The sequence below is a fragment of the Bos taurus genome, chromosome 6, assembly GCF_002263795.3.
Source record: "Bos taurus isolate L1 Dominette 01449 registration number 42190680 breed Hereford chromosome 6, ARS-UCD2.0, whole genome shotgun sequence".
In the NCBI taxonomy this organism is placed as follows: Eukaryota; Metazoa; Chordata; class Mammalia; order Artiodactyla; family Bovidae; genus Bos; species Bos taurus.
In genome coordinates this window covers 90015039-90028869 of record NC_037333.1, presented here as the reverse complement: position 1 = coordinate 90028869, position 13831 = coordinate 90015039, and positions in this window count along the sequence as shown.

The following is a 13831-nucleotide window of genomic DNA, read 5'->3' as shown; positions in this document are numbered from 1 at the left end:
GGGCTGTTGGTTGGAACACTTCCATCTGGACTCCCCATGTGGCTTGGGCTCCCTTACAGCATGGAGGCTGGGTTCCAAGAGCATATGTTCCAATAGACATACATGGGAGGTGTATCACCCTCAATGAACTAGCCTCAGAACTCACATGGTGTCACTTCTTCCATATACCTTTGAATGAAGTAGCCATAAAGGTCCACTCTGGTTCAGTGGGAAAGGTCACAGATCTTACACTGGATAGGATGAGTGTCAATATCACTCTGTAAGGAGAGTAAAGGAGTTGGGGTAGATTGTGGTATCCATCTCTTTATCAACCAATATGCCATAGAATGTAGACCACATAGAACAGTATCTGGCTCAGGTGAATGCTCAGTATTAGTTACATATGTATTGGATTTCAAGCCTGCTGATCCTTAAATGGAATACCTACCATATCTTATCTCAGCCTCATATCTGAGGAAGGACTAGGGGACAGTTACTTTTGTTGCTGTTGTTGTTTCTGTCGCTAAGTCATGTCTGACTCTTTTGTGACCCCAGGGACTGTAGCCCTCCAGGGTCCTCTGTCCTTGGGATTTCCCAGGCAAGAATATTGGAATGGGTTGCCATTTCCTTCTCCAGGGGATATTCCAAACTCAGGGATCAAATCTGTGTCTCCTGCATTGGCAGGTGTTTTTTTTTTTTTTTTTTCAACCACCACTGAGCCATCAGGGAAGTCACAATTACTCTTAACCCTATGGTTTTAATAATGCTAAGACATACTTGTGTCTATGGCTCTGTGAGAGGGAACTCTTAGGTCTTAGGCTACTGTATCCTTTGGCAGTGAACCTAGAGGGGAAGGAGAAGGAATAAATTCAAGTCAGCCCAGAAAATGTCCCTGGGTCATTTGGTCATAGCATGATGATGGTGATGCTATGGAAGGTGAGGTCCATTTCACTTCAGTACAGGTCACCTATCACTCTCCAAGAGACCCATCGCAATTAATCTCTAGAAGGAGCTGACCACAGTCCCCCACTCATGTCCACTGAAGCTTATAAGCTTAGGATAAAGTTGAATAAAATTTTCTTTGGCATTGCGCAACATCCCTCTGAGTTTGAATTGCCCCCATAGCCAATCCCCTTGTGGATGTCCTGGGGATTGTTTATTTGACTTTGGGATGACCCTCACCTGAACCTTAATCTCAGAGGTGAATCGACTAGATCACTTAGTCGTGGGAGCCCCATTTCAAAGCCAGAGCTTTAGTGCTTTTGTTGCAAGCAAATGAAACTGAGGAAACAGCTTCTTATGGGCCATCTGCTTCTTTATAGAACAAGTAGTGCCAACAACAAGCCTTGCCTCCCCGGGAAGTGTTGACAGATGGAAGCAGCTTTCCCCACATGTGTGTGGAGGCTCCACAACTTCTTTACCTTTTCCTAATATAATACTTGCCAACTTAAAACAAAAAATTAAACAGTAGCCTTGTTCCTCTTTGCAGAGTAAGGAATCTATATGGCTGAACCAGAAAAGCAAGACAAATAGAAACTTTCATCCTTGTGTGCCTACTTAGTCGTGTCTGACTCTTTGAGACCCCATGGACTGTAGCCCACCAGTCTCCTCTGTCCATGGCATTTTCCAGGCAAGAATACTAGAGTTGGTTGCCATTTCCTTCTCTAGGGGAGCTTCCTGACCCAGGATTTGAAAATGCGACTCCTGCATCTCCTGCATTGGCAGGCGGATTCTTTACCAACTGCACCAGCTGAGAAGCAAAAACTTTAGAGCTGCCCTAAAAATATTCAAATGTGAAAATCAGCAGGAAGACTTGCATTGTCTCTGTACATAGCATTCAGCTGTGTGTAAATTTACCTAAGGTTTTTGTCACTTATGTATAACTCTTCTAAAGACCCTCATGGAGATTTTGGGACTAGAGTTAGTACCTGGTAAATTTGCTAGTAACTCAGTAGTTCATTGTTTAGTCCTTATGAATGGATTGGATTGGCTCAATATTAATATGGAGGGAGAGAGTAAAATTAAACAGCCCAGACCTCCAAAGGAGAGTCTTCCATTGGCTTGTTCCATCTACTGGTCACCTCAAAAGTCATCCTGTGAAGAACTGCCTTTCTGTAGACCAGCTGAAGGAGAAATGAAAGTATCAGAGAAGGTCATGGGCTGCTGAATGATTCTTATTAACTCATGGTCATAGAGCAGAGGCCAACCAAGGACGAAGGGGATGTAAGGAATAGGAATTAAAAATAATAAGAGAGCTTATTGTATGTGATGGCTTGCTATCTAAAGACTGATAATATCTGATTATTGTTCTATGCTAAAATTTCAGACTGAAATTCTTATTCCACACCAAGATGAAAATTAATATGTACTATTTTTAGAGCATCTGCATCTTGGCTTGATTTCGCCCAAAAGCAACGTTAAGATAAGGACTTGGTGCAAGTAGTTTATTTGAGAGGCAGTAAGCACATGTGAGGAAGTAAGGGAAAATCAATAAAAAGCATGTTAATGAGCTGTGGGCATCTAAGTCTCAGTCCTCCTGGGAACCCTTTAGGGAGCCACGTATAGCACATCTCAGAACTGCCCCACATAGAGATAGGAGTCTGGGACATTTAATCTTTGATTCCAGTACCTGTTGGTTAAGGCTTGTCCCTGAGAATATTCAATTTACACCTGTCTTTCTTCCTTCCTCTTTTCTTTTTTTTTCTTTCTTTCCATTGATGCATCCATCTATATACTTTAGACTTGTATATTAATTGACTAGACTTTAGTGATAATATAAAAACCATGCCCAGTTAAACTTTGATTGAATATATCTACATCAATGAATGAATAAACATCAATGGAACTAACTATTCAAAAAAGCACAGGTGACCTTTTCACACTTCATCTTATGAAACAGTATTATCTCATCTGTCTGAAAGAAGGGGAGATGTTTTACCCCTCTACTAATACCATCTGGTCTCCAGACAAAATCTCTGAGTTTGTTCAAAAGGATAAGCAGCCATTTATTCCCCTGCTCCATGGATTTTACTTATGAAAGTGCCAATGTATTATACCTTCCAAAACACACTTCTGGATTAATTCAGAACCCAAAACTTTTAGAAAAGAACAAAGCAGGATGCATTAAGGGACTGAGAGCATTGAGTCTTGAGAGATTTGGTCCCCTTGAATAAGATTAGGGAATTAGGCAGAGAGACCAGAAGTTTAATATCCTGGATATTGTCATTTTCAATGTAATCGAGTAATTTGAAGTATCAAAGAATCTAGCAATAGGATTAGAGGGTCATTTTAATTCAGTGTAATAAAGCTGCATATGAGGAAGACCTGTGCAACACAAGAAATGAGAAAGAGGGATTTTCTTATCATGTTGCTTTCCACATGTTGATCTAAAAACCAGCACTCAGGAAGACAGGTATTCTGGCAAACATGGAGGACTCTTTCCTCACTGAATGATGACTACAGAAAGAGAAAAAACAAAAACCACAATATACAATCTATGGAAAGGTGAGGGAAGGGAAATATCCTGAATTCTCAAAGAAGGTATATAATTTCAAGAATGGAGATGGGAGGTCCAAGAAGGAGGGGATATACATATACCTATGGCTGATTCATGTTGATGTATGACAGAAACCAACACAATATTATAAAGCAATTATCCTTTAATTAAAAATAAGTAAATTAAAACAAAAGAATGGAGACAGTATATACCTAAGGATATGTAAGGATATTTATGGGTAAGGAACCAGAAGAAGTGTTTAAAAAATTGGAGATTCTCAATATCATTCAAGAAGACTCAGACTCTAGGAAGTAGAAATCAGAAATCACAAGGAGGGTAAAGATCAAGATAGGAAGAAAATGCATGTATGGAAAAACAATATAAACTCCTTTTTACAAAAGGAAAATGTGAAATCAGAAATACACGTCTTCTTTTTAAGAGAGAGTTTACTTTAAGAAATAGTAAAAGGCAAAACACTTGAATCTAAAAATACTATGCTAATTTAGGTACTGTGCTGCAAGCTCTCTGCCCTGTTTAATAAGGACACAGAATTTATGAATTAGTAAACTATAAAAAAGCTTGTTAGTTGACTAATTACCTAGAGGAAATGTTCTCTTTTACTTGAATTTGATTAGTCTGTTTTCTTTATCATAAGTGACAAAGTCCTGTATTGTTATTTTCCTGTCATTCAAAGAAAATAAAAATGAATGCCCTCGTCAAATTATTTTGTTAGAGTTTGTATTTATCAGTATGAAATTTAAACATTACTGTTTTCTTGAACATTAGAGTTGGTGAGACAAATTTTAGAAAATTGAAAAAAGATGTGGAAATTGGCTAGTGTGAGAGATAGTAACAGTTACTTCATGATGACTGTGTAATTCATTTCGTATGTAAGAAAATTACATTGAACTTACTGAATTTTTCTCCTTTCTCTTGTCCTGCTTCTTTCTATTTTTTCCCTCTATATAGATATACAGTGTAATTTGTGGAATTTGAGACAGTAGACCACTTTTGTCTCTTCTCTACAATGGTTTAAAAATAAAAGTGTTTCCATAATGCCTAACCAAAAGCATAATAATGGGACCCTGGAAGTTAACAAAGAAAGGAAGGATACAATGGTAGTGAAAAGCAGAATTTATACTGCAGAAATCTGATTCAAACATGAGAGATTTTCCCAGGTTCATGGGAAAAAAGGTGTAAATTCAAAGAAAAAGCCCACACTATGAAAGTGAAGGTTATTGATGTGGAAATAGAGAATCAATGATTTACCTTTAGAATCATAGTTGTTTCATGGAGGCAGAAACAAAAACAAAAACAATGAAGATGAAAACCATGATCAAAGGAAAACTATATGGAACCTGGGGAGGGGCGTGGCAGATGCAGACTGATCGGATTTCTCACATTTCAGTCTAAAGCAGCTAAGAGACCAGCACCCGACAGTGTGTTGGAGAAAGCTCATACTAGCTTGTGAGGGCTAATTTTTAAATTTTCAGAAATTCTATGAGCTGGTCATTAAATGCAGCCATTATTAAAAGTGAAAAGCTTTAATCTTACAGTTAAGTGTTAAATTTATGTTAAGTTTTAAAAACATGCACTGACATATATACATTGGTTTAGTTGCTAAGTTGTGTCTGACTCTTTGAGACTCCATGGACTGTAAACCAGGCTCCTCTGTCCAAGGGATTTCCCAGGCAAGAAACTGAAGTAGGTTGCCATTTCCTCCTCCAGGGGTCTTCCTGATCCAGAGATCGAGCCCATGTCTCTTGCGTTTCCTGCTTGGCAGGCAGATTCTTTAACCACTGCGCCACCTGGAAAGCCTTACCTTGTGTAAGATTGCTACTGGGAAACTGCTGTGAAGCACAGGGATGTTCTGTGATGACCTAGCAGGGTGGGATGGGTGAGGAGTGTGGAACGGAGGCTCGAGGGAGAGGATATATGTATACACACAGCTGATCCACTTTGTTGTACAACAGACTTGAACATAACATTGTATGTTCATGGAATATATATATATATATGGATGGAATATATATATATATATATGGATGGATGGAATGTTACTCAACCATAAAAAAATGAAATAATGCCATTTGCAGCAACATGGATGAATCTAGAGATTATCATACTAAGTGAAGTAAGTCTGACAAAGACAAGTATATGATATTGTTATATTTGGAATTAAAAAAAAAGGTACAAATAAAGTTAGTTGCAAAATAAAAGAGACTCACAGACATAGAAAACAAACTCATGATTACTGCAGGGGAAAGGGTGCTGTACATCTAACATGATGGTGGTTTTTGTTGTTCAGTTGCTGATTCATGTCCTACTCTGTGACCCCATCTCAGAGTCTCTGTCCTTCACTCTTTACCAGAGTTTGCTCAAATTCATGTCCATTGAGTTGGGATGCTATCTAACCATCTCTGCCTCTGCCACCCCCTTCTTCTTCTGCCTTCAATATTTTCCAATGAGTCAGCTCTTTGCATCATGTGACCAAAGTATTGGAGCTTTAGCTTCAGCCTCAGTCTTTCCAGTGAATATTCAGGGTTGATATCCTTCAGGATTGACTGGCTTGATTTTGCTGTCCAAGGGACTCTCAAGAGTCTTCTCCAGCACCACAGCACGTACACCTAACATGTTACTGCAAATCAAATATAATTTGAAAAAAAAAAAAAAGAGCCATTAAAAAATAAAACAAAGGTAGTAAATACTCAAAACTTGACTCCATAAGTATTTTACTACATGTTACTATTATCCATGTTCTCGAGATTATGTTTATTGTAACTCTATGATGCTAAAGCTGAAACTCCAATACTTTGGCCACCTCATGTGAAGAGTTGACTCATTGGAAAAGACTCTGATGCTGGGAGGGATTGGGGGCAGGAGGAGAAGGGGACGACAGAGGATGAGATGGCTGGATGGCATCACCGACTTGATGGACGTGAGTCTGAGTGAACTCCAGGAGTTGGTGATGGACAGGGAGGCCTGGCGTGCTGCGATTCATGGGGTCGCAAAGAGTCGGACACAACTGAGCGACTGAACTGAACTGAACTGATAGAGGAAATACTACATAATAGTATGCTGCCACTCATCTCTTCCTTACTCTGGGCTCAGTGATGTCACAGTGGTAACTCGAAATCAGTTATGGTCATTAATACCAGCAAAATCAATAAATGCTACAAATAACTAGTGCTCTGTGCTAGATGAAAGAGTTCTTAATGTTGTTTATTTATTTCACTTAAGTTGGAAAGAACATCCATTTTCACTTAAGTTTGAAAGACTGTCCCTTCATCTAGTTATGTTACAGTGAAAAAGAAACAGAAAAGAGGTTCTTCTCTCAAGAACTTGCCTTCTTTTCTTTATTGTCTAGACTGCAGAAAGTAAATGGAGAAGACATTAATAATGGAGATTAAACTTAAAAATGTGCTGTGTCTCTAGTCATTATATCGTAAAATAGCACAAAAGAAATGGAAGAAACATTCTTCCAGTATTCAAAAATTAGCTAATGAAGGAGAAAAGAATTAGTTCAAGTTTGACATAAGTTTTTATGGTTTCACTTTCTTCTTACTTATTAACTATCAACCAAAATTCATGTTGATGGCAGTTTAGTCACTAAGTTGTGTCTGACTCTTTGTGACGCCATGGACTGTAAGCCAGGCTCCTCTGTCCATGGGATTTCCCAGGCAAGAATACTGGGGCTGTGTTCCATCCATGTTGGAACTACACTATTTCTTGACTGCAATCATAGGAGATCTATATAACAAGTGTTCAGTAAATGTTAAAAAAGTCATTCAGTAAGAACCAATTAGCTATATGGGCTTATAAATTTTATTATTATTTATTACTTATAATCCCCAAGAAAAAGAAATGCAAAAAGGCAAATGGTTGTCTGAGGAGGCCTTACAAATAGCTGTGAAAGAAGAGAAGTGAAAGGCAAAGGAGAAAAGGAAAGATATACCCATCTGAATGCAGAGTTCCAAAGAATAGCAAGGAGAGATAAGAAAGCCTTACTCAGTGATCAATGCAAAGAAATAGAAAAAAAAAAAATTAGAATGGGAAAGACTAGAGATATCTTCAAGAAAATTAGAGATACCAAGGGAACATTTCATGCAAAGATGGGCTTGATAAAGGACAGAAATGGTATGGACCTAACAGAAGCAGAAGATATTAAGAAGAGATGGCAAGAATACACAGAAGAACTGTACAAAAAAGATCTTCATGACCCAGATAATCATGATGGTGTGATCACTCACCTAGAGCCAGACATCCTGAAATGTGAAGTCAAGTGGGCCTTAGGAAGCATCACTATGAACAGAGCTAGTGGAGGTGATGGAATTCCAGTTGAGCTATTTCAGATCCTGAAAGATTATGCTGTGGAAGTGCTACACTCAATATGCTAGCCAATTTGGAAAACTCAACAGTGGCCACAGGACTGGAAAAGGTCAGTTTTCATTTCAGTCCCAAAGAAAGGCAATGCCAAAGAATGCTCATACTACCACACAGTTGCACTCATCTCACACACTAGTAAAGTAATGCTAAATTCTCCAAGCCAGGCTTTAATAATATGTGAACTGTGAACTTCCAGATGTTCAAGCTGGTTTTAGAAAAGGTAGAGGAATCAGAGATCAAATTACCAACATCCACTGGACCTTCAAAAAAGCGAGAGAGTGCCAGAAAAACATCTACTTCTGCTTTATTGACTATGCCAAAACCTTTGACTCTGTGGATCACAATAAACTGTGGAAAATTCTGAGAGAGATGAGGATACCAGACCACCTGACCTTCCTCTTGAGAAATCTGTATGCAGGTCAAGAAGCAACAGTTAGTACTGGGCATGGACCAACAGCCTGATTCCAAATTGGGAAAGGAGTACATCAAGGAGGTACACTGTCACCCTTATTTAACTTATATGCAGAGTACATCGTGAGAAATGCTGGACTGGATGAAGCCAAGCTGGAATCAAGATTGCTGGCAGAAATATCAATAACTTAAGATATGCAGATGAGACCACTCTTATGGCAGAAAGTGAAGAAGAACTAAAGAGCCTCTTGTTGAAAGTCAAAGAGGAGGGTGAAAAAGTTGGCTTAAAACTCGACATTCAGAAAACTAAGATCAAGGCATCTGGTCCTATCACTTCATGGCAAATAGATGGGGAAACAATGGCTACAGTGTCAGACTTTATTTTTTTGGGCTCCAAAATCAATGCAGATGGTGACTGCAGCCATGAAATCAAAAGACGCTTACTCCTTGGAAGAAAAGTTATGACCAACCTAGGCAGTATATTAAAAAGCACAGACATTACTTTGCCAATAAAGGTCCATCTAGTCAAAGCTTTGGTTTTTCCAATAATCATGTATGGATGTGAGAGTTGGACAATAAAGAAAGCTGAGTGCAGAAGAATTGATGCTTTTGAACTGTGGTGTTGGAGAAGACTCTTGAGAGTCCCTTGGACTGCAAGGAGATCCAACCAGTCAATCCTAAAGGAAATCTGTCCTGAATATTCATTGGAAGGACTGATGCTGAAGCTGAAACTCCAATACTTTGGCCACCTGATTCAAAGAACTGACTCACTAGAAAAGACCCTGATGCTGGGAAAGATTGAGGGTGGGAGGATAAGGGGAAGACAGAGGATGAGATGGTTGGATGGCATCACTGACTCAGTGGACATGAGTTGAGCAAGCTCCAGGAGTTGGTGATGGACAGGGAAGCCTGGCATGCTGCAGTCCAATAGGTCGCAGAGTCGGACACTACTGAGCGACTGAACTGAACTAAACTGAACTGAATCACTTATAATGAGTATGCCACTCATCCTACCATTAAATTTTACAACAAGTAGTCAGGTATATACACATTGTTCTTCGAAGAGCTTGTTTTTAAACATTTATAGGACATGGATTTGATCCCTGATCTTGGAAGATCCCACATATCATGGAGCATCTAAGCCTGTGCACCACACTATTGAGCCTGTGCTCTAGAGCCTGGGAGCCACAACTACTTTGCCCACGTGCTGCAACTACTGAAGCTGGTGTGCCCTAGGTCCCTGATGGACAGCAAGAGGACCCCCTGCAATGAGAAGCCCACGCACTGCAGCTAGAAAGTAGTCCCCACCTCCACAACTAGAGAAAATAGCCCTCACGGCAACAAAGACCCAGCACAGCCAAAAATAAATAAATAAAATGATTTTAAAAGGTGATCCTTTTTTTTTTCTGAGAAGTAAGAACTAAAATGATGAAGCACTGAAGATGAAGGAGGTAGAAAGGGCTAGAAGGGAGCTCCTGATGGGAGTCTGTATGCTATGGTCTAACCAGTGGTTAAATTGTCTCACGTGTACTTGGGTCATTACCCCTCCACTAAACCCACTATTATCTGGTCCATATTTTACTATCAGTGCCATTCCCTCATATAAATCACTTTGTTGGCATGTGATGTTTTTATATCTCTTGTAAAGGGTCCCTTCGTTTCTCCTGAAAATTTCTATCATTCAGTCTGAATTGCCTTATATTCCTCTTAATGGGCTTATCTCCAAAGGGTATTAGCTAGATACATCTTTGAGTGTATGTGACATGCTTTCTTTGTGTCCTTTTCTTATTTGCTTTTTCTGGGTTTATTTCAATCCGAGATTATTGGAGGCTCTTCAGATTTAACTTCTAACACTTCCTAGTTTGGGCTTGATTTTTTAAACCATCTTGACAGTCTCTAAGTGTACAGATCAGTGGTGTTAAGTTCATTCATGTTGCGCAACTGATCTTCAGAAATGTTCCATCTTGTGAAACTAAAACTCTATACACATTAAATAACAACTCCCTCTTTCCTTTTTAGGTTTGATTTTACATTAAGGAATAGCAACATGTAACAAAACAAATCTCAAGGAAGGAAACAGCTCCAATTCCTAGACTTTGTTTTATGTAAAGATGGAGATGTTCAGTTCAGTTCAGTTCAGTCTCTCAGTCATGTCCAACTGTTTGTTACCCCATGAATTGCAGCACGCCAGGCCTCCCTGTCCATCACCAACTCCCAGAGTTCACCCAAACTCATGTCCATCGAGTCAGTGATGCCATCCAGCCATCTCATCCTCTGTCGTCCCCTTCTCCTCCTGCCCCCAATCCCTCCCAGCATCAGAGTCTTTTCCAATGAGTCAACTCTTCACATGAGGTGGAGATGTTAGGTTGGTTATTTTTAAATTATGGAGAAAAGGCAAAAAATTTATTTGATCTGAAGAGAAATCAGGATATTTTCTTTCTTGAGAACATTTTATTGAAGTATAGTTGATTTACAATGTTGTATTAATTTGTACTGTACAGCAAACTGACTCAGTTATATATATATATAATATATAAAATATATATTATATATAATATATATCTATTCTTTCTCATATCCTTTTCCATTGTGATTTCTCATAGGATGTTGAATATAGTTCTCTGTGCTATGCAGTAGGACTGTGTTGTTTATCTATTTCTATATAATGGTTTGCATCTGCTAATCCTAAACTCCCAATCCTCCCTTTTCTACCCCCCACTCCCTTGGCAACTACAAATATGTTCTCTATATCTGTAAATCTGTTATTTTTTGTGGATATGTTCATTTGTGTCATATTTTAGATTCCACATGTAAGTTATATCATGTGGTAAATTACAGAGAAAAAGCTCATCTGTTAGAAATTCTAATCTCTTTGACTGCAACAGTCATCCCATATTAAAATAATATCTATATCTGTGTGTGTGTGTGTTCAGTCACTCAGTTGTGCCAGATTCTTTGAGACCCCATGGACAGGAACCTGTCAGGCTTCTCTGTCCATATAAATTTTTTTTTCAGGCAAGAATACTGAAATGGTGTGCCATTTCCTTCTCCAGGGGTTCTTTCTGACTCAGGGATAGAACCTGCTCCTCTTGCATCTCCTGCATTGGCAGGTGGATTCTTTACCACTGAGCTACCTTGGGAAGCCCATGTCTATATCTATGTCTATGTTTATATCTAAATCTATATCATCTATATCTACTGATTGAATGATACACGGCCTCTGAATCATCAATATTTTAAATAAAAGACCACGATAGCCATGAATGATGTGCAGCCCACAGGACCCAGACCATTTTTGCAGGAATTCTAAATGTATTTGTAGTCACAACACCCACTCCTCCTGGTGCTCTAACTTTATGTGATTTCTATCTATGAGACAGCCCTACATCTTTGCATTCCCAGAGGAAGCCTGCCATCTGTTCATCAAACTTAGAGTAGTTGGAGGGAGCAGCTGCAGTTTCTATCTGGATTTGAATGTGTGTGTGTTAGTCATTAAGAAAAAAATTTATGCTCATTTATGTTTTGAGCCATAGCTGTGCCATCAGTTGACTCCAGCAAAACTGTCAATGGCAGTCTCAAGCGAGCAAGCTCTGAGTTCTGTAAGTCAACTGGTAGACTTTGGGCAATTCATATCAAATTCTTTCTAGTTGTCTCCACCTTAAAATGGAGAGCTATTTTTTTTTAATTCACCTTTTCTTCTTGAGAATAAAGAGGTAGCTCTTTGATCTCCTTCCTTATTGTTTTGAATAGAGTAACAAGTTCAGCTCAGGGAGCCAAGTTCTCCTTGAAGAGGGAGTCTAGGAAAGTATCGTGGGAGGAGGCTTGGGGATCCAGTGGTCCAGTGCTCCTCAGGCTTCAGAATTGCATATAATCTTGCCATTTTTTTCTTTATTGTGGTATGGTTGCTTTACAATGGTTGTATTAGTTTTGGCTGTACAGTGAAGTGAATCAGCTATATGTACACATATATCCCCTCCTTCTTAGACTTCCCTCTGATTACCACCCCATCCCACTCTTCTAGGTCATCACAGAGCACCAAACTGATCTCCCTATACATTAGGTTCCCCCTCGCTATCTATTTTACACATGGTACTGTATATATGTCAACCCCAGTCTCCCAGTTCAACCCCACCATATCCACACATCTGTTCTCTACATCTGCATCTCTGTTCATAACTTGCAAATAGGTTCATCTATGTGCTTGCTAGTTTTTGCAGTATCTTTATTGTTGTTCATTCATTAAGTTGTGTCCAACTCTTTGTGACCCCATGAACTGCAGCACATCAGGCTTCCCTGTCCTTCACTATCTCCTGGAGTTTGCTCAAACTCGTATACATTGAGTCAGTGATGCCATCTAACCTATTCTTAAAATAAACATTAATGGATTGTATCCCATCTAAAATTAGTGTCTCACTTATCATATTTCGGAGAAGGCGATGGCACCCACTCCAGTACTCTTGCCTGGAAAATCCCATGGACGGAGGAGCCTGGTAGACTGCAGTCCATGGGGTCTCGAAGTCCATGGACATGGCTGAGTGACTTCACTTTCACTTTCACTTATATTTTGGGAAACACTGATCTAAGCCAGCTCCCTCAATTTGTACATATGGAAACTGAGCTTCAGAAACTATAAGCGACTTAATAAATCCTTTAGCTAATTAGAATCCAGAGTTTCTGACTTCGGTTTTGTCAGGTGTGGAAAAGTAAATGGGAAAAGCACTCTGGGTGGCAAATCTATTTGGAATTAGGAGAACTTGGGGAGATTAGATACCTGAGAAACACAGTTTGGGAAAATTGTGGAGGAACTTGGATGCTAGGTGTAGGAGTAGAAACTTCTCTTTGGTTTAAGACGTCTTAACCCTGGGATCCAAGAACATCTAAGATTGTATGTGAAGTTTAGTGGATTTATGCACATGGGTGTTTGAGTGGTACAGGAAGAGTCCTCCATAAAAAGTTAACAGCTACTTCTCTTGGCATTGGAAGCTATTGTGGTTGTCAAATAGGGGAGTATGCGTGTTTTAGAAAGATCACTCTGGTATAAATTGAGAAATAGAATGGGGTGAGGATAGCCTGAAAGAGAGACAACAGGAGACAACTGAAGCCATCCCAGCCAAGGACATTGTGAGTCATCCCTTCAGATGGACTCAGGAACACAGATGTAGGTAAGAGTGAACCAGAGAGGACTTACCTTTGTGTTCTTCATCCATTTTCTGAAGATTACCCAAGGAAACAAACTGAGGGAGAAAGTCACGTTGTGTAAATATCGTCCAAACAACTCTTGATGTTTTGTGTGTGTGATTAGGGGTGAAGGGTAGGGCAAAGAAGGAAAGATGGGAAAAGGAGGAGCTTCTGCATCATGGGAAAGCTGCTTATTTCGCAAGAAATAGGAGCACATGGGGAGGGAAGTTTTCTGTTGCTTTTGCTTTAGGGATAATCACTCATTATCAGAGAAATGCAAATCAAGACCACTATGAAGTACCATTTCACACCAGTCAGAATGGCTGCGATCCAAAAGTCTACAAATAATAAATGTTGGAGAGGGTGTGGAGGAAAGGGAAC